General features: G+C 35.4%; 1 long non-coding RNA gene across 7 annotated transcripts in view; it reads left to right on the top strand.

The window, feature by feature from the left end:
- Window positions 1–21854, top strand: part of LOC309651089 — an 808972-nt gene that overhangs the window by 547913 nt on the left and 239205 nt on the right. For all 7 annotated transcript variants that reach the window (XR_014257916.1, XR_014257917.1, XR_014257918.1 and 4 more), the window contains exon 4: window positions 11834–11942. This is a non-coding gene — a long non-coding RNA (uncharacterized lncRNA). The remainder of the gene's footprint in view (window positions 1–11833; window positions 11943–21854) is intronic.

Below are 21854 nucleotides of genomic sequence, written 5' to 3'. Positions count from 1 at the left end.
AAAGCAAAGATATCAACACTATTTATAGATTGTATTATCATATTTTTAGAAAATCTTAGAGAATCAACTGAAATACCTTGAAATAATAATAAAATTTGTTGAGTGCCTGTCATTGAGTCACTTAAGCTTGTGCTAGTCCCTTAAAACTTTCTCTGCTTCAGTTCTCTCATCTAAAAAAATGGAGAAATGATATCTAACTTATTGGGTTGTTATGAGTATTAAATGAATCAATATAGGTATAATGTTTAGAATGCCTGCCTCTATATGTGTTATCTATTGTTGCTCTTGTTGCTATTATGATGGTTAAAATTTTATATATATGTTCAAATCAGAATATATATCATTTTTGTGTGTGTATATATATGTATAATTAAGAAACAGAACTTGAATGAATGGAGAGACAAGCTGTGCTCTTAAATGGGAAAACTGTTATACTGTAAAAATATTAATCCTTCTTGAATTAATATAGGTATGATATATTTTTATCTGTTACTATCAGAATCACAGCAGAATTGTTTGCTAGTTTGCTTTTTGGAACACAAACTGTACAAAAAGTTCAAATTAAAAAAATATGTAATATTTGCCAAGGAAATCTTGGAAAAGAATAGTAAGAGGGGGAGTTAATATTTGATTAAGATAACATTCCATTCAGTGGTAAAAAAATGGATAATCTAATAAATGGGATTGGGATATCTGACTATCCATTTTTAAAAAATGAATCTCTTACTCTCTGTATTTACCTGAGAGAAAGAAAACATATATCCACACAAAGTTCTGTATGCAAATAGTTATAATATCTCTTTTTCATAATTGCCAAAAACTGGAAACAACTCAGTGCCCTTCAAGTGGTGAATAGATAAACAGATTATGGTACATCTGTAAAATGGAATACTACTCAGCAATTTAAAGGAACACATTATGGATATACACACAACAATATGGACCAATCTCAAAATTATGCTAAGTGAAAAAAGCCAGACTCAAAAGGCAACACACTGTGTCATTTCATTTGTATGCCTTTCTGGAAAAGGCAAAACTATAGGGACAGGTATCAGATCAGTTGTTGCCAAAAGCTAGGAATGTAAGAGAGGCAATTAACCACAAAGAATAACCAAAGAATGTTTTGAGATTAGCAAAATATTCTATATTTTTATTTTGGTAGTATATGTCTGTCAAACCTATCACACTGTAAATTTTACTGTACATAAATTATACCTCAGTAAACAAGTTGAAAAAAGAAAATGAAACTAGATCTACACCTCAAGCCGTGATCAGGATAATTTTTAAATGTATTAAAAATATAAATATAGCAGGAAGCCCTAAAAGGAGAGCCTGACTCAGAAATGAAAATATTTGTTACCAAGACCTTTCCTACAAACGAAGGCTCAGGCAGAAGTTAGTGTCCTCTTGCATCTGCTCCAGAGCAAAGTTTTCTGGGGGTGTACAAGACTTTAACAATCTACAGATGTAAAAAATGCACCTTCACTTTAAAGAAACCTTCAAAACTACTCTACTTAATGATGAACTCCTGAGACCCTTAAATTTATGCTTTCTGGTTATGAAATATTATTAATATATCTCCATTATGAAAAATTTGGAAAACACAGAGAAGACAAAAATAGGATATAAAAATTACCCATAATTCTATCTTACCTTTTCTCTCTCTTTTTCAAAATGTAGAGAGCAAAGAATGAAATTCTTCCTCTCTCCTTGGTCCAGCTCCATCCCCTGGAGGTAGCTGCTGTCATGTTCAGTTCGGTACACATTCTGACAGACTTTCCTGCTTTCCTACAGAAGTAGGTTGGAGTTTTGTCTTAGTCTGTTTGGACTGCTGTAACAAAAATACCATAGACTGAATGACTTATAAGCACAGAAATTTAATTCTCACAGTTCTGGAAACTGGGAAGTTCAAGATCAAGGTGCCAGCAATTTTGGTGTCTGATGAGGACCCACCTTCTGGTTTATAGAGAGCCATGTTCTCACTGTGTTCTCAAACAGCGCAAGGATCTAGAGAGCTCACTGGAGCCTCTTTTATAAGGACTAATTTCATTCATGATGGCAGAGTCCTCATGACCTAATCACCTCCCAAAGGCCCTACCTCCTAATACCAACACATTCAGGTTCAGGGCTTCAACATATAATTTTTGGGGAAGACACAAACGTTCAGTCCTTTGAACTGTCTTTAAAAACTATTATTATATATTTTTTGTTTTCCAAAATGTCATATTATACATATTGTTCTTCAATTTGCTTTGTACTTAATAAATATACTTTAGGGATCAAAAAAATATAAATATAAGAAAGAAATTTGGATGATTTTAGTGGAAATGGAGGAGAATATTTGTGAACCTTGGAGTAAGAGGATTTCTTAAGATAAAAAATCCAAAAGGCATAAAATGTAGGTCCTTTGTTTCTAAAAGATACGGTGCTCATTAATCGTATGTGTTAACTTGACTGGGCTGAGGGATGTCCAGAAAGCTTGTAAAGTATTATAAACGGTGTCTGCAGAAGAGGTTAACATTTGAATTGGTAGGCAGAGTGAAGAGGCGCACCCTCTCCAATGCGGGTGGGCATCATGCAACCCCACCCTGAATTGAGGACCTGAATAAACAAAAAGGCAGAGGAAGGACACATTTTCTCTCTTTGCTTAAACGAAGACATCCCTCTTCTGCCTTTGGACATCAGCACTTCTGATTCTCAAGCTTTTGTACTCAGACCAGGACTTAGAGGCTTCAGCCCCCGGATTCTCTTTGGACTCAGACAGAATTACACCACCAGTTTTCCTGATTCTCTAGCTTGCAGATGGCAGACTGTGGGACTTCTCAGCCTCCATAACCACATCAGCCTATTCCTACAATCCATCTATCAATATTGATTATGTTTCTCTGGAGAAACCTTGACTAATAAAGATACTGAAAGCAAAGCCATTAAGCAATTCACCAGGAGAAAATATTAAAACATATAGGGTATATTAATAAGAATAAGATAAACAAAACCAACCACAAAAAAGGAAAAGGAGATGAATAGGCAAGTCAAAGGAGAGAAAAAAATAGACAATAAACACCTTTTAGAAAGCATAACCTTATTAATGGTTAAGAAAATGAATGTTAAAAGCACAATGAGATAATATTTTCTAATCACAATTGAAAAAAGAAATTTACATTGAAAACCTTCTGTATCAAACAGGTAATTGTATATGCTTCTGATGGTAGTGTGCATTACTATAACCATTTAATAAAATAACCTACTATTGTTTATTTAAACAAACATACCTAAACTTTGACTCAGCAGTTGAATTTATGGAAATTTATTTAACAAAATATGAATTCAGAGAAACATACATAAAAAGATAATGCAGCATTATTTGCATTAGTAAAAAACAACAAACAAAAAATTAAAGTTAAAAATAAATAAAATGTATAATCTTACAATGAATATTATGTAGCCATTAAAATAAATGAGATAGACTTACCACTTAGGAGGATGTGCACATTGCAAAGTTAAGTAAAAATGCAAATAGATGAAGATCATGTATTTCTGATTATATTTTTTAATTAAGTGAACAGAGATCTCAATTGCATAAATAGACACAGAGGATATTGTGGAGTGTTTTACCCAGATACCCAAGCTATCTCCCAGTTGCTGGGATTATCGACTGATGATGGCTCTGAGTTTTGTCCTTCTCTGGAAACTACTCACCCAAGATTGTACCTCTTCCCAGGGGTTGGCTAATGACTTTGAGAATACAGAATTCCAGTTCCTTGTCTCAATTTGGGACAACTCTGAAAGGTTCCATGGAGCTTGAGGATTTCCCCATGAGTTTGATGAGGCCTCAACTGCAACTTTATTGTAGTCAGCTTGTCCCTCTTCCCCCTGCTGCCTTCCTCACTTCCTTAGGAGTGTGTTTAGAGGTGTATCTCCCAAGAGCTCACCCCAGTGAACATTTTGCACTCAACACCCTGTCATCAGAGAGCTCAATTTAAATAACGTTTGTGTCTGTGTATGTTAATAAATGCAGAGGGAAAAGTACCAAAGAAGGTACATAGCAGGTCATTTATACTACATAATCAAGGGTATAGGATTAAAAGAGGAATGGCAAAGGAGAGTATTTCACTTATTCATGTCTTCATTGTTTTAATGATTAAATTCAGAGATTGTTTTTTCTGTAATTTAAGTCACCTAGAATATATTTTGTGAAACATCATAGGGAATGATTCCTTTTGTGTATGTAATAGTAAGGAAAATACACTAAAATACATTTTGCATATAGTAAGGGAGATCCACACCATTCCCATGCCTTTTAGTTCCTTTAACTTGCTTTAGAAGGAAATTTTTCAAAGTTTCTTGTAAACCACTCAAGCAAGTAAGTCATCAAGCTTCCCAAATGGGCATATTCTGCACTTTTAATTTTATGCTGGCAGAGAACACAATCAATAAATTATTGCTGTTTGTGAAACATTTACTTTTATAATTCTAACATATTTTAACTCATAGGGTTACCAGAATGGTTTTTTTTTTCACATTATTTGACAGCTGAAATTAAACAAATCCTATTCAACTACAAGGCTAATAGAAGGTTTACTATGTGTGTCATTAGCACCATCCATATAAGGTAACAGAAAATATGAGGTGTGGATTTTTAAAATATGATAAAATGAGAATACTGTTAGATGCACAGGAAGGTGTGACTTCAGGCCTGGCATTTTCTTATTAGAATAAAACTGCCTCTGTTTTATTTTACTAAAATAATCAGCCTTATGTGTTTTTGTGTTGACATCTTTCAAATTATTTTATCAAATCAAAAATATATACCTTAGTTGAAATAGGTCTTAACTATCATGTCACTTTAATGTAATATATGGCATAAAAGATTGCTCTGTAATAGGCTGCTAAAGATTTTTGTGTTCAAGAATATCATGGTTAGAATGAAGAAATGTAATTTATTTGCTTATATTTTTTAGCCCTTACTTATCACTTTTGCAACATGCTTTTTATGCTTGAATAGAAGACTTTTAGGAAAGTATAAAAGCACATAAAAATTGCCCAAAATATTTTAAATGTAAGCATGAGAGAATATACATGTAATATGTGTATATATATATTTACATGTATATAAATCTTAATGAGTACATTCATTCATAATCACAATACTTAGATTATGTATTATCATACTAAGGCAGCTTCTAATCTTGAGATTGCCTTTTTCCTACTTTGCATTTATATAACTTCTTTCATTCAGAGATATTCTAAGAATACTACACAAAGAACAAGGGGGTTATACAGCCTATCTATAGACAGGAAGAGACAGCAGAGCCTTCATTCTTTTTAAAAAACATACAAACGGATGTCCCCAGGATATACTGAGTGCCAGTTGAGTTGTATAATCCCTAAAGCGTATTATTTTTATTTCTAAGCCTGTTTATGCCAGTAGTTATTGTAATTGCATGACTTAACTAAATACATGAAATAAGTATAGGTATGTAAAGAGAGTTGTTATTAAGAAAATCAAAATGATGAATGTGTTAAACTTGATAAAGACAAAATTTTTTTTACAGAAAGTAATTGCTGTGCATTTAGGTGTGGATGAGACAAGTACAAAACATTAGAAACTAAATTTGTAAGAATCTAGAATAGAACTTCACTTATATTCCTTTACAGATGTTTTTGCACCCTTTAAAGATACTGAAATTCAAGGTTGTGAAGGACAAAGTATGGATATGGTTTATGCAAGAAAATACTATGGAACTTTAGTCAGTAGATCTATTCTTAAAGAAAACGCTTTCACTCTACATCGAAAAATAAAGTAAAATTTTAAAAAATGATGAATGACCCTATATTTACATATTTTACATGATATCTTGTGCCTGTATATTTGTATTTTTTTTTATGGTTCTTCTCTTAACTGACCAGTTGCTGACCCAACTGGTTTTCGTTAAAAGGCTTCTGCTGTGGCCAAATACTCAGACTGCTTTGGTCCCATTACAAGGGCCAACATTTAATACATGTGGAGGTTTGAGCAAGCGAATCTTAAGTTTCTTCATCTGGTAAAAGACAGTAATAGTTGGACCAACCCTATAGTGTTGGGTGAGAATCAATTGATCATCACTGAGCAAAAACTGAGCACAGTACCTAGCAATCAGTAAATACTCAGTTAATGCCAGCTGGTATGTAATGGGATGTGGATAGGACTATGAATTTCTATTTGCTGCCATCCAATGATTTGCATTTTTTTTCCTCACAACTCCCAGATTTTTTTTTTTAAATAAAGGGGTATGTCTAAAAAGCAAATTTAATATAATTTTAGTGTTACTAGCATTCAGACTATGGGATACCGAACCTTCTTGCTTTTAAAATTAAGAGCAGAAAATATTAAAAGTGCAATCTGTGAATAAAACATATTCTAAATATGCTGTGTTTATGCATCAAAATTCATAATTATGTGAAAAAAATCTAAGATTATATGAACTGATTATATGAACTGATGGCATAATGAAGTTAAAACTAGGAAAAAAACTGTAAATCCTCTTTCATTATGACTACCTTTGATGGGAACAAAATCTCAAGGGTTACTAAAGTCGCAAAACTATACCCTATATCCTTTTTTACTTAAACATATTTTAATATGCACATTGTTCATTCTTCTTTCAGAAACAATATGAGACGATAGGCCCTTAAGTTATACAGTATGTGACTTATTTTGGAGAACAAGTTTCAAAAAGTATACACCATTATTTAGGTACCCAGTGTTCCTGTTTACAACATGGTACCCATTTATAAATGTATGGTTCACTATAACCAGCCCCTTTTTAAAGAAGTGTGGAATGTCGTATCCAATTTCAAGAGTCGGTGAAACATTGCCTTTTTCTAAATTGACCAGTAGTGTTTGCATGATTCAGGTGGCAAACTTTAGCCTTGTTTTTAGATATGACTGAGGAAGAATTTTTATACATACGCATCAAAAGAAAAATTGAGTCTTAGGAACTGGCAGAGTTTCTTAAATTTTAAACTTAGTGTTTTCATGGTATATTATTTCAAATGATTTTCAGTTTTTTTAGTAAAAAGAAATCTTTAATTCCAAAACTTATTAAATTTGTTCAGTTTGGGATCAAGAAGATGAATGTCATTGCTCCCATGTTTGGCAATGTAATTTGTTCTTATTGGTCTTTACTCAGTATATGCTAAGGCAATTATTTTTGTTGACACCATCCTGCTGTATGTGATAGGAAATGAGTATATTTCTTATGCCCAATGAGATAATCTTAAATTTAGGCTGCCTATGGATTCTTAGGGTTAAAGGTCCTATAACCAATTAGCCCATTATTTAGTAAAATTTTCTGATAGCACTTATTCCAACAACTAGCTTAATACTAAAATGTTATAAAAGAATAACTTCTTTTATAATAATTTGTTGGGGAAAAAAAGCCAACTTTACTGTAGATGACCTGAATTTTTTCACATTGCACAATGTTGATTAAATAATACAAACTTCATCAAGAATGCTTTTTGTCTGTAGAATTATATCAAACAATTGCCAAAATATACTATTTTTATCCTCCTTATTCTCTCTTCTCCAAGTACAATAGATAGAGGAAAGATAGTTTGGTAATGAAAAAAAATTATTTTCTCTAAGTAAACATCAAGATTATTCAACCCAGTAAACTCATTTTCTTAGCCAAAATTAATAATAACTATGATAATAACCTTGAAGAATAGTATACAACTTTTCTTTTCTATGAGCTCTATTAAACTGGGAAAATACAAAGATCTCCTCATCCATCATTTCTGATTACATTATTTGAAAGGCTGGTTTCTTTAAGAAGGGGAAAATTGAGAAAGGAACTTTGCTTATTATTGCCTTAGAAGTAGTATAGATTAATCTAAAAATATTCTAAAAAGCCTTGAAACATAAAGCTATTTCAAATTTTTTTTAATTTTAGTTGGGAAATTCTTTTTCAGAAATACCAACTTCATATTAACATATGTGCTTCACTATAAACCATTGCAAACTTCATAGGTTGTGCAGGCTGCATTTCCCTCCCATGATGTCACAGAAAAGCTCACTGTACCTTGTCAAATTGGGTTTGGAAGCTAGGCTTCAGATACCATCACCACTACCATTATCACATCTTATAGGTGAACAGTGCTTTCTAGTGTTAAAAATTCATGTAGAGTGAACACATGTACCTGTTTGCCCAAGATAGTCCTGGTTTGTACATATTGCCTCAGTATCATTATCAGCGCCTCCCTCCTTCTGTCTCAAAAGTATCCTGGTACAGATGACAAAATAATATAGTCATCCTAACTTTAACCAGCATTAACTTACATGGCCAATCTATGAAGCCCAAGAATCTGTCAGAAGATTAGCACTGTCCTAATATAACTGAAGAAAACAGATGAGGTCTTAAAAAGTAACTCACTGTCAAGTGAGTAACAAGCTAAAGGAGGTCTTTTGGCTCATTTTTCAAGGCTCTTTCCTTGCTACATATTAAGTTTACAGAGCCAAATCCTGAATGCTTCAGGACTGCCTGAACTCAGACCAAAATGCTGCTTTCCTGAAATCTTATACTATATTCAAAAGACATTTATTCTTTATGAGGTATGGATTAGGGATTGTTCCAGGATTCTAATATTTTCTTATTAGTTGATTGTGTGCATGTGTGTGTTTACGTGCGAGTGTGTGATAGGTCTCATTCTTGGTTACAGTCTTAAGGACCAAAGAGAATTTTCTCATGGTCCACACTGCCCAGTCTTCTGATGGGGCTCACACCAAAAGTGATTGTACATGACTTCACAATTTCACAGTGCCACAGGACAGACCCGGGAACTACCAGATCCCCTGGCAGCTGCTCTCGCTACTGAACTTGTAGGTGCCTGATTTCTGGATCTGCCCAGTAGGAACTGTGTCAATCCTGTCTCTCCTCCCAGTTTATGACACATAGTGTCATACCAACAAATTCCAAGTACCAAACTAGGTCAGAGAGTAGTTTCTCTGTGTTCATAAGCTTATCTAGTGAAAGGTTTATAAGTTACAGAATCTTGTCCCTCCCCCAAGTTTTATTTTTTTCCGTCTTAGAAATCTGAGTGTTTATCAAAATCGTTTAAACAATTGCAAGATAAAAGCAAATGCTAAGCAACAATTCAGTTACTTTTTTTTTTTATTGGAGTATAATTGCTTTACAATATTGTGTTAGTTTCTGCTGTAGAACAAAGTGAATCAGCTGAATTTGCCTGAGAGAAAATATTTTTAGAAATTTGCTGAATTTTAGAGTTCATGTTATTTCACAATTAAAAATAATCTCAAAAGTAATAGCACAGCTTAAAAGAAGAAAGTACAAAAAGAATTTATTATGAAACAAGTAGATGCCTTTAAAAAGAAAAAAGCATTTAATTACATCTTAGTATATTTGCAGTGATTCATGAGGACTATTTACATCAAATGATTTTTTAAATATTAAATATTAAATCCATTTAAATGCAATAAGTTGTATGGAGAATTTTCATCCTTATTTCAGAGTCATGCTACTTTAAAATTCGTCATTAGAGTTAATAAGAAATTATATTAGAACTACTCTGTACATTTAAATGAAGCATAAATCAATTATTGAAGCAAGGAATTTTTTCATCATCGTAATGATTATCGGAATAAATTTAGTTCTTCAATGATGTCTAATGATATCTTCAAAACAAGAAAAATTGTGCAGACAACTTTTACTAGGAATTCTTTCAGTGTGCTTATAACATCTTTTTTCAGGCAAAAATATTTTAGAGAATTTTCATGCAGTTTTGGAAGGCTCTACATGCCAGATTCAGTTATGCTCAATACCCTGGAAACCAAAATTAGATTCAGAATCAATATACTGTATTATCCATTTAACATCTAGTACACCAAACACTAACAACATTTATGAAAGAGTAACAGACTCAAAAAGGTTAAGCTAGTAAAACCAATCAATATAGCACGTAGTATTAGAAGGGAGAATTTTGTAAGTCTGTGACTTGCTCAGGTGTGACCCAGGAAGGCTAGTTTGCTTTTGGATGAATATCTTCTGGAATTTCTTTTGGAATTCACATGACAATCCCTTTAGTCAAGCATGAGGCATGGATTCTTGCTGTACCCTGCACTTTGAACTTCTCATCTTTTGTGGAGAACAAAATAGGGCAAAATCTAAAATCATTGTTTGGCTGACTTGCTGATTACATCCTGGTATGAGTTAATAGAATTATTTAATAATCATTATTATTGTTGTTATTAAGTGCATACCGTGTGCCTGGAATTTGGGAAGCGTTTTCATATACATTATCTCACTCAGTCCTCAAAACACTCTCTTCCATTTTTCTGATAAGAAAACAGACACTGAGAGGAAAACTGACCTACCAGGGTTACCCTGCTGGGAGGTGGCCAAGTTGGAACCCCCAATCTGTTTACCTGATGACAAAGACTGCCCCACTAACCATACACAAGTGTGCTGAAGTGTGATTTGCAGCATTCCCAGGGACTCAAGATTCTATGAATCAAAGGGAAAATAAAATGAAGTGGTGATATTTGTCATTGTACTCCCACACACATTATTCAGATTAATCAATAGAATTGAACCCTTAAAAAGTTCTGAAAATTGATCTACACCTAAAAAATTTTAAATACACACAAAGAAGTAATAGTCTGGCAAGTGTCTTTTCATGTTCTGGGACTCCTAGTCCAGACAATGCCGGATAATACAAGTGTTCCTGGTAGAGTTGACCAGCAGAAGGTGAAAAGGTCACCTCAGTGGGTAATTCATTGCCCCTCGGGTAGATCCGCTTTATCTCCTTCTGAGATAAGAGTGATCCCAACCAGTGCTGTCTTGATACTTTGATATAGCTGATCACTTATGAAGTGAATTACTGAGAATAGCTGATACACTAATTCTTGAAAACTAGAGAGAGATGATGAGAGAGAGAGTTCAATTTGTTACTTTAAAAATGAAACTTTCATGCAGATATGCTTTCTTGAATGTGAGAAAAGAGGGATGGAGTTTCAACTAACCTTTAGGGCAGCGGTCCCCAACCTTTTTGGCACCAGGGACCCATTTCATGGAAGACAGTTTTTCCACGGAACGGGGTGTGAGGGGGGGGATGGTTCCAGGATGATTCAAACACATTACGTTTATTGTACCCTTTATTTCTATTATTATTACATTGTAATATATAATGAAATAATTATACACCTCACCATAATGCAGAATCAGTGGGAGTCCTGAGCTTTTTTTCCTGCAACTAAATGGTCCCATCTGGGGTGATGGGAGACAGTGACACCCGAAGTGTGTTGCTTATGTCCAGTCGACTCCGTAAGATGCAGCTTAATTGTCACTTGCCGCTCACTGATAGGGTTCTGATATGAGCCTGCAAGCAACTGATTTATTATGGTCTCTGTGCAGTCAATCCTCTCTGCTAATGATAATCTGTATTTGCAGCCACTCCCCAGCGATAGTATCACCGCCTCAGCTCCACCTCAGATCATCAGGCATTAGATTCTCATAAGGAGTGCACAACCTAGATCCCTCACATGCACAGTTCACAGTAGGGCTTGAGCTCCTATGAGAATCTAACGTGCCGCTGATCTGACAGGAGGCGGAGCTCAGGCGGTAATGCGAGCAATGGGGAGTGGCTGTAAATACAGATGAGGCTTCGCTTGCTCGCCCACTGCTCACCTCCTGTTGTGTGGCCTGGTTCCTAACAGGCCACGGACCAGTACCAGTCCGTGGCCCAGGGGTTGGGGGCCCCTGCTTTAGGGAATTTGCTTATTGGGAGTGTATCACTGATATTAATATCATCTTATGTGTATTTTCTGTAACAGGGGAAAGGTTTACAGCTACTCAAAGAAGAACCAGAATAACAAATTTTCCACTTGGACTCAGGTACCAGCAAACGCATTCAGAACAAACCAATCAAAATAAGGGATGAAGGTAGGACATGCTATATCTATACCTACTCATTATGTTATATTGTCTAGAGATGTCACGATTTAGATTTCAAATTACTCCTTCTTTGACTTCAACCAGCAAAGACTAAGAAACGTTTTGTTTTTTTGGCATAGCTAGAAAATTTTCCATCTGAGCTTACATGCTTATAAGAAATCCAATTTATAAATACATAGTAATCTATATGAATACATTTATATTGATGGGGACAAATCTGGATAACCTCAAAGAGAATTGTATATATAAGATTGAATTAATCTTTTTTCTGATTTTGCTAACAACTGCTAGGAGGTAGATGATTACGCTTTCACTAACAAAATTCTACAGAGATGCGCTTAAATACAGAATTACTTAATAAATATTTTCTAGATGCATCACACTTCACTCAGCTGTCAATACATCATATGAATGAAAATGAATTTTAAAAAGAAGCTAAGAGGACACAAAACTACTAATGTAAACATTTGATTCCATACTCATTTTTCCACTTAGGATCTGGCAAAACAAGCCAATTGCAGTACCCTGAGACAGGAAACTAGACATATGAACACTGGGGCAGGTGTCAGAATCCAACCAAGCCTGGCTCGGCCACTTGTTAGCTCAGTGGTCTTTATCAAGTGTTTTGACTTTTCTGGTTCCCAATCTTATCATCTGTGCAAAAAGGTGGCTAATGAATATACTTACAGTTCTAAAATTATTGATAAAGACTTTACATTGGATAATACAAAATTATTCAAGAGATATTTGAATGGTTATTTATAAAACAATATTTAAAAGGTTTCTTTCTCTTTCATTTTTCACCCAAGATCAGTTTTTTTCCTCTTGATAAAGACTACAGAAAGTGAGTTTCATATTGAATAATATGGGTGTATTTATACATCACAATAATTCTGCAAAGGAAGTCACCATGACCATGCCCATTTCATAGAGAAAAGAACTGAGGCCTAGCACTACTGACACTCCTGGAGGTTAAGTGTCTTAGATGCCATTAAACCAATCATCTACCCACACAGGAATCCCTTCTATGGTTTTCCTGAGGGCCGATCACTCGGTTTCTTTTTCAGCAGGAAGATCATAATATCTCAAGTGGCTACACGTTGTTGAAGATTTGGGTTTATTTTTAGAAATTCCCCTTATACTGAGCTTACTCACTGTCCTAGTTCTGCTGTCTATGCTTTGATTTGTCTGCATGCCATTGTCTGCATAAAATGGATAATGAGCATAGATTTAGCTCCTGTCCCAGGTTTTGAGAACCCTGCTTGTATTGGGTAGAGAATTTCGAACAGTGGGAGATGGGGGAGCAGGCTTATAGAAATTTATAAACTTATGTATCCTCAACATTAAAAGGCAGGTGTTTAAATTTAACTATGAAATAGTAGAATCACTATGGATGGTGAATTCACAGAGGTCATTGAGTATGAATTGTCTTACCCTCCCAAATATAAAGAAAGTCAATTGGTCTTGGATTCAGAATTATGATCCCATCGCGGTTTCAATTTCAGTGCTTGTGATTGGTCTGTTTATATTTTCTGTTTCTTCCTGGTTCAGTCTCAGAAGGTTGTGCTTTTCTAAGAATTTGTCCATTTCTTCCAGGTTGTCCATTTTATTGGCATACAGTTGCTTGTAGTAATCTCTCACGATCCTTTGTCCTTCTGTAGTGTCAGCTGTTACTTCTCCTTTTTCATTTGTAATTCTGTTGATTTAAGTCTTCTCCCTGTTTTTCTTGATGAGTCTGGCTAATGGTTTATCAATTTTGTTTATCTTCTCAAAGAACCAGCTTTTAGTTTTATTGATCTTTGCTATCTTTCCTTTCCTTCATTTCTTTTTTATTTATTTCTGATCTGATCTTTATGATTTCCTTACTTCTGCTAACTTTGGGGTCTTTTTGTTCTTCTTTCTCTAATTGTTTATGTGTAAGGTTAGGTTGTTTATTTGAGATTTTTCTTGTTTCTTGAGGTAGGATTTTATTGCTATAAACCTCCCTCTTAGAACTGCTTTTGCTGCTTTGCATAGGTTTTGGGCTGTTGTGTGTTCATTGTCATTTGTTTACAGTATATTTTGATTTCCTCTTTGATTTCTTCAGTGATCTCTTGGTTATTTAGTAGCATATTGTTTAGCCTCCATGTGTTTGTATTTTTGACAGATTTTTTTTTCCTGTGATTGATATCTAGTCTCATAGCATTCTGGTCAGAAAAGATACTTGGTACGATTTCAATTTTCTTAAATTTCCCAAGGCTTGATTTGTGACCCAAGATATGATCTATCCTGGAGAATGTTCCATGAGCACTTGAGAAGAGAGTGTATTCTGTTGTTTTTGGATGGAATGTCCTATAAATATCAATTAAGTCCATCTTGTTTAATGTATCATTTAAAGCTTGTGTTTCCTTATTTATTTTCATTTTGTATGATCTGTCCATTGGTGGGCTGTTAAAGTCCCCTACTATGATTTTGTTACTGTCGATTTCCCCTTTTATGGCTGTTAGCATTTGCGTTAGGTATTGAGGTGCTCCTATGTTGGGTGCATAAATATTTACAATTGTTATATCTTCTTCTTGGATTGATCCCTTGATCATTATGTAGTGTCCTTCTTTGTTTCTTGTAATAGTCTTTATTTTAAAGTCTATTTTGTCTGATATGAGTATTGCTACTCCAGCTTTCTTTTGATTTCCATTTGCATGGAATAACTTTTTCCATCCCCTCACTTTCAGTGTGTATGTGTCCCTAGGTCTGAAGTGGGTCTCTTGTAGACAGCATATATATGGGTCTTGTTTTTGTATCCATTCAGCCAGTCTATGTCTTTTGATTGGAGCATTTAATCCATTTATATTTAAGGTAATTATCAATATGTATGTTCCTATTACCATTTTCTTAATTGTTTTGGGTTTGTTATTGTAAGTCTTTTCCTTCTCTTGTGTTTCCTGCCTAGAGAAGTTCCTTTAGCATTTTTTGTAAAGCAGGTTTGGTGGTGCTGAATTCTTTTAGCTTTTGCTTGTCTGTAAAGGTTTTAATTTCTCCATCAAATCTGAATGAGATCCTTGCTGGGTAGAGTAATCTTGGTTGTAGGTTTTTCCCTTTCATCACTTTAAATATGTCCTGCCACTCCCCTCTGGCTTGCAGAGTTTCTGCTGAAAGATCAGCTGTTAACCTTATGGGGATTCCCTTGTATGTTATTTGTTGTTTTTCCCTTGCTGCTTTTAATATTTTTTCTTTGTATTTAATTTTTGATAGTTTGATTAATATGTGTCTTGGCGTGTTTCTCCTTGGATTTATCTTGTATGGGACGCTCTGTGCTTCCTGGACTTGATTGACTATTTCCTTTCCCATATTAGGGAAGTTTTCAACTATAATCTCTTCAAATACTTTCTCAGTCCCTTTCTTTTTCTCTTCTTCTTCTGGGACCCCTATAATTTGAATGTTGGTTCATTTAATTTTGTCCCAGAGGTCTCAGACTGTCCTCTATTCTTTTCATTCTTTTTCCTTTTTTCTTCTCTGCAGTAGTTATTTCCACTCTTATCTTCCAGGTCACTTATCCATTCTCCTGCCTCAGTTATTCTGCTATTGATTCCTTCTAGAGAATTTTTAATTTCATTTATTGTGTTTTTCATCATTGTTTGTTTGCTCTTTAGTTATTCTAGGTCCTTGTTAATCGTTTCTTGTATTTTCTCCATTCTATTTCCAAGATTTTGGATTATCTTTACTATCATTACTCTGAATTCTTATTCAGGTAGACTGCCTATTTCCTCTTCGTTTGTTTGGTCTGGTGGTTTTTTACCTTGTGCCTTCATCTGCTGCGTATTTCTCTGTCTTCTCATTTTGCTTAACTTACTGTGTTTGGGGTCTCCTTTCCGCAGGCTGCAGGTTCGTAGTTCCCTTTGTTTTTGGGGTGTCTGCCCCCAGTGGGTAAGGTTTGTTCAGTGGATTGTGTAGGCTTCCTGGTGGAGGCGACTGGTGCCTGTGTTCTGGTGGATGAGGCTGGATCTTGTCTTTCTGTTGGGCAGGACCGTGTCCGGTGGTGTGTTTTGGGGTGTCTGTGAACTTAGTATGATTTTAGGCAGCCTTTCTGCTAATAGTTGGGTTTGTGTTCCTGTCTTGTTAGTTGTTTGGCATGGAGTGTTTGGAGTTGTTTGGCATGGGGAGTTTCTTGCCTTTTGGGAAGTCTGAAGTCTTCTGCCAGCGTTCAGTAGGTGTTCTGTAGGAGTTATTCCACATGTAGATGTATCTTTGATGTATTTGTGTGGAGGAAGGTGATCTCCAGCTCCTACTCCTCCGCCATCTTGAAGGTCTTCCTATTTCATGTATAGTAGTTTGTATCTGCTAATCCCAAACTTCTAATTTATCCCTCCCCCACACTTTCCCCTTTGGTAACCATAAGTTTGTTTTCTATGTCTGTGGGTCAGTTTCTCTTTTGTAAATAAGTTCACTTGCATCATTTTTTTAGATTCCAGAGATAAGTGATGTCATGTGATATATGTCTTTCTCTGTCTGACTTACCTCACTTAGTATGATCATCTCTAGGCCTATCCATGTTGCTGCAAATGGCATTATTTTATTCCTTTTATGACTGAGTAATATTCCATTGTATATATATACCACATCTTCATTACTCATTCCTCTGTCGATTGACATTTAGGTTGCTTCCATGTCTTGGCTATTATAAATAATGGTGCTATGAACATTGGGGTGCATGTATCTTTTCAAATTAGAGTTTTCTCCAGATATATGCTCAGCAGTGGGATTGCTGGATCATATGGTAGTTCTATTTTTAGTTTCTTAAGGAACCTCCATACTGTTTTCCATAGTGGCTGAACCAATTTACATTCCCACCAATAGTATAAGAGGGTTCCCTTTTCTCCACACCCTCTCCAGAATTTATTATTTGTAGGCTTTTTAGTGATGGCCATTCTGACCAGTGTGAAGTGGTACCTCATTGTGGTTTTTATTTGCATTTCTCTAATAATCAGTAATGTTGAGCATGTTTTCATGTGCCTTTTGGCCATTTGGATGTCTTCTTTGGAGAAATGTCTATTTAGGTCTTCTGCCCATTTTTTGATTGTTGTTCATTGTTTTTTTGATATTGAGTTGTATGAGCTGTTAGTATATTTTGGAAATTAAGCCCTCATCAGTCATATCATTTGCAAGTATTTTCTACCAGTCTGTAGTTGTCTTTTGGTTTTGTTTATGGTTTCTTTGCTGCGCTTATAAGTTTGGTTAGGTCCCATTTGTTTATTTTTGCTTTAATTTCTATTGCCTTGGGAGACTGACCTAAGAAAACATTGGTATGATTTATGTCAGAAAATGTTTTGCCTGTGTTCTCTTCTAGGAGTTTTATGGTGTCCTATCTTATATTTAAGTCTTTAAGCCATTTTGAATTTATTTTTGTGAATGGTATGAGGCTGTGTTCTAACTTCACTGATTTACATGAGGCTGTCCAGCGTTCCCAGCACCACTTGCTGAAGAGACTGTCTTTTCTCCATTGTATATTCTTGCCTCCTTTGTCAAAGATTAATTGACCACAGGTGTGTGGGTTTACTTCTGGGCTCTCTATTCTGTTCCATTGATACATATGTCTGTCTTGTGCCAATACCATGCTGTTTGGATTACTGTAGCTATGTAGTATTGTCTGGTCTGGGATGATTATGCCTCCAGCTTTGTTCTTTTTCCTCAGGATTGCTTTGGCAGTTCTGGGTCTTTTGTGGTTCCATACACGTTTTAGTATTATTTGTTCTAATTCTGTGAAAAATGTCATGGATATTTTGATAGGGATTGCATTAAATCTGTAGATTGCTTTGGGTAGTATGGCCATTTTAACAATATGTATTCTTCCAGTGCAAGAGCATGAGATATCTTTCCATTTCTCTGAATCATCTTCAGTTTCCCTTATCAATGAGAAACCGCATTTATAAAGTTTTGCCATCTACCAATTTGTCATACTTATGTTTATTTGGTCTAAATTTAATCCCTTAAATTAAACTCTTAAATCTGCAAATGCTTTCTTCTAATTCTATATACATTGTTGACTACATTATTGAAGCTAGTCATACTTACACATCTTCTCTACTACTAACAGTAATTAGAAGATTAACATGATAGGATTGCTTTGTTAAAAATAATAATTTGTATTAAGTAATAACTCCAAATATGCTTTGAAAAAGTTTAAAGTATGATAGACTACAAAGTTTTTACACTTCCAGCTTAATTACCTGGCATGGTAGAAATAGGACATCATGGTACACTTAACATTTTAGTTATCTGAGGCTCAAGAAATTTCTGTGGCTAAATCACCTTAAAAAGGGACAGTGCTGGTGAGAATGGGATTTTAGTACCAGGCAATTTCACTATAAACTGTATTATGCTGGTTGATTTCTTGATTATGATAATTTAGAAATATAGTACTTTACCAATAGTGAAACCAAAAACTTCAGCATCTATGTATTTTGAAAGAGGTCTCATAAGAACACAGTGAACATGAAGCTGGATACATGGTTGACACAGCAGATGTGCTGCTTACCTTTTCTACTCATCTTCCCACTCATTTTTGTGTTTGTAATTATTTTATGTATCATTCAACATCACCTATGCCTAGCATCCCCATTCTGTTGGCTAGGAACCCATTCCACTTAGAAAGCACACCCATGCCTGATAACAAAATGTATCCAGTAAATGACACTGTGTGTCACTTGTTCCCACGTAGTATTTGTCCTTGGATATAAATAGAGGAAAGCTCAAAGACCAAGTTGTCAAAAGATCATCATAGGTGAGTAGTGAGAAAGAATAAGAATTCCCTCTTCTGATATCCAAAGACAGGTGGCAGGGAATATAAAAGATGTACACGAAAGAAATGCATTGTACTTGGAAGCATGTGAATTTTTGCAAATCTGCCATTCCTATTACCACTTTCTATGATATTTTAAAATAGATAAAATTGTTATAAAAGCATTTTTAGAGATATCTTCATGGGAAATACTTTTTGTTTTTCATATTCAAATAGGAGTAATTTTTTTCTTCCATAGAACTCAACAATTCATTATCTTTGCAATACCCATACATATGACAGATTTCTTTGGTCCCATTGCACAGGTAGAGGAAGTAAAGTATTGAAAAACTATAAGTCAGGGACGATGCTGGTTATTGAATTCACTTTCATAATTCCCTAGTTTAAGAAAGGAGTCTTTGGGCCAAGACTTCTTGAATGTAGCATATATCAGATCACACTGATTTTGACAGTGGTTTTGACAGAAAAGGAAACATATCTAAATTAAATCATTTCCCCAGTCAAACCTAGTAGAAATGGTTTGTCAGCAGTGACAAAGTTTTTGTGTTTAAGTTACAGAGTCACAGAATTTTGAGCTGAAAGGGGCCATAGAGATAATGTAATCCACCTTCTCATTTTCCAAATGAGGAAACCAATTCCCAGAGAAATGATGCAAATTACCCAAGGTGACACAGTTAATCCATGTCAGGGTTGGGACAAGAGCCAAGTCTCCTTACTCCAAGGTAATTGTCCCCCTACCATTTTGTCCTATATATTCCTAAGGAATGTTTAGAACTAAAAATAAATTTTGACCCTGAAAGGTCCCAATAGATCCTTTTATCCAGTAACTAGTCTACTAGTCATTCCCTCAATGTAACATTCTCTTTCATACTTTTTACTTCCTCTGCCTAGAAATATCTACCCTTCCTTCACCGCATGGAAAAGCCCACTTCATTCTCATAAGACCCACTTCAAATGTTACTTTTGGTGTGAAACCTTCCCCCAATTCCATCTGACAGTCCCTTGTTCTCCTCTCTGTGTTCTCTTACAACATCTTGCAGTATGTTACATGACTGGATTGTGAGCCTGTTTTTCCCATTTGACCATAAGCTTAGATATAAACACAGTGCCCACATTAGTTAATATCTTTTAGGTTACAAATAAAGGAAACCTATTTGAACTAACATCAGCAAAGAGTTTTGTTTTGTTTTGTCTTGTTTTGTTTTAAAAATCTGTAGGACAGCTTCCACAATATAGGGCAGGGATGCAGCCCCTTCTCAGGGATAGACTGAGTGCAGGACTGCAGCATTACAAGGGACCAGGAGGACCTCTCCCTATTTCTCTTGTTCCTGCTTCTCTCTGTGCATCTGCTTCATTCTTTGCTGTTCCCACAGAGCAGCTGTCTCACTTTCCCAGTCCCCAGAGTTGGAAATGGACACTGCTGATAACTCTCCAGTTGACAGCACTTCCACTCAAGAATAAGCCAGATCAATTTGGAATCTCCTTGTCTTAAATGCAATTCCTAGGAAAGCCTGGACCCACCAGGACAAGTGCCCACTCCTCTACCAGTCAGCTGTGACCACAGGACAGACATGTCATATTAACATGGCTGCTCTGACTATAATTATGGGGATGGCAGAGAAGGAAGTCTCCAGGGAGGGGAGCAGAGCAGACTCAGCAGACAAAACTGGGTTTCTACTACAGAGTTGTATTCGTCGTGTATTCCTGTCTCCCCTTACCAACACGCTGATGAACTTAGTTCTTAAAACTGTGATAGACGAAAGTTTTGAATGAATTAATTTAAAATATTTTACATATACCTATAATTTTATACATGAGTAAACTGAGAACAAGAGAGAATAAGTGACTCCTTCAGTGACACACGAATGGTTAGTAATCAAAGGAAAATCCAGATTTCCAGAACTTTAGCATTAGGCTTTAATTTGAACATTTATTAAGTATTTATCTCATACCAGGTAATTTGCCAAGTTCTTTACCAACATTATCTCAAGTCATCCTCATGAAACATTATGGTGAACACTACTATTATGCAAGAAGAAATCTGAGACTTGGAGAAATTAGGCTTCAGTGGACCAGAGCCAGGATTCAAAGCCACGTCTACCTTACCAGAGATCTCTAAACCAGTGCTGCCCAATAAAATAAAATGTGAGCTACATAGGTGATTTTAAGTTTTCTGATAGTCACATTTTTTTAAGCACAAAGAAGAAATAGGTAAATTTTAAAGTTTAATTATAAACCCAATATATCTAAAATATTATAATTTCAATATGCATTAAGTATAAAAATTATTATATCTCATTTCTTTCTTTGAACTAAGTCATTGCTAAATAGCCACATGTGGCTAGTAGCTACCATACTGGACAGTGCAGTTCTAAATGATTATGCTCAGCTGCCTTTCAGAACTAGTTTACATGAATTTTGAGGCAACATAGGACAAATCGTCAATCAGACTTTATTACATCCTGCCTTCCCCTCAGTTACCATATCCAATATTGCACTGCCCAGTCCAAGGCAGATTACACTAATTTGGAATCTCTTTCCTCTGCCTCTGGATGAGCTCCCTGCAATGCTACTGTAGGCACAACGGAAGACCACCTGGCAAAAGCCCCGACCTGGGGCTCACACAGTTCTCTGCCCTCACAGCAGAGAGACTTATCCCTAGAAAAGCTACCCTGAAATCTGGGCTTCACTGTGTGCTATATCAAGTTCAGTTCAGTCTCAGTTACTCAAGAAATTCAAAAACACAAGTAGTTCAACATACCTTATCTTTGGTTCTGCTCTCAGAATGCCCCTTTCAGTAGATAACAAGAACTAGATGTGTTTTGACTCAGAAGGTTTTCCAAGTTCGGGTGTAGACCATTAGCAAGCATGTTATAACCCATTTAGATGAAGGGGGAGGGGCCTCACATTAAGCATATGTTGAGCATCCATCTCCGCCTCATTTCTTAGGCTGTGGGCAGCAATTAACATCACCAGCTGACAATGCTTGTCCTCTTTTCAACACCATTTTCAACAACACTGGGAAACAACTATACATAATGAGAAGAAACAGGAAGACTGTTGGGAAGCCCACTAATACATGAGAATACATAAGGTGAAAAGCGAGGAAAGATAATTATGTAAGC

Source organism: Balaenoptera physalus (genome assembly GCF_965194825.1).
Source record: "Balaenoptera physalus genome assembly, chromosome: 2".
Classification (NCBI taxonomy): domain Eukaryota; kingdom Metazoa; phylum Chordata; class Mammalia; order Artiodactyla; family Balaenopteridae; genus Balaenoptera; species Balaenoptera physalus.
This window is presented reverse-complemented; position numbering and strand designations above follow the sequence as displayed.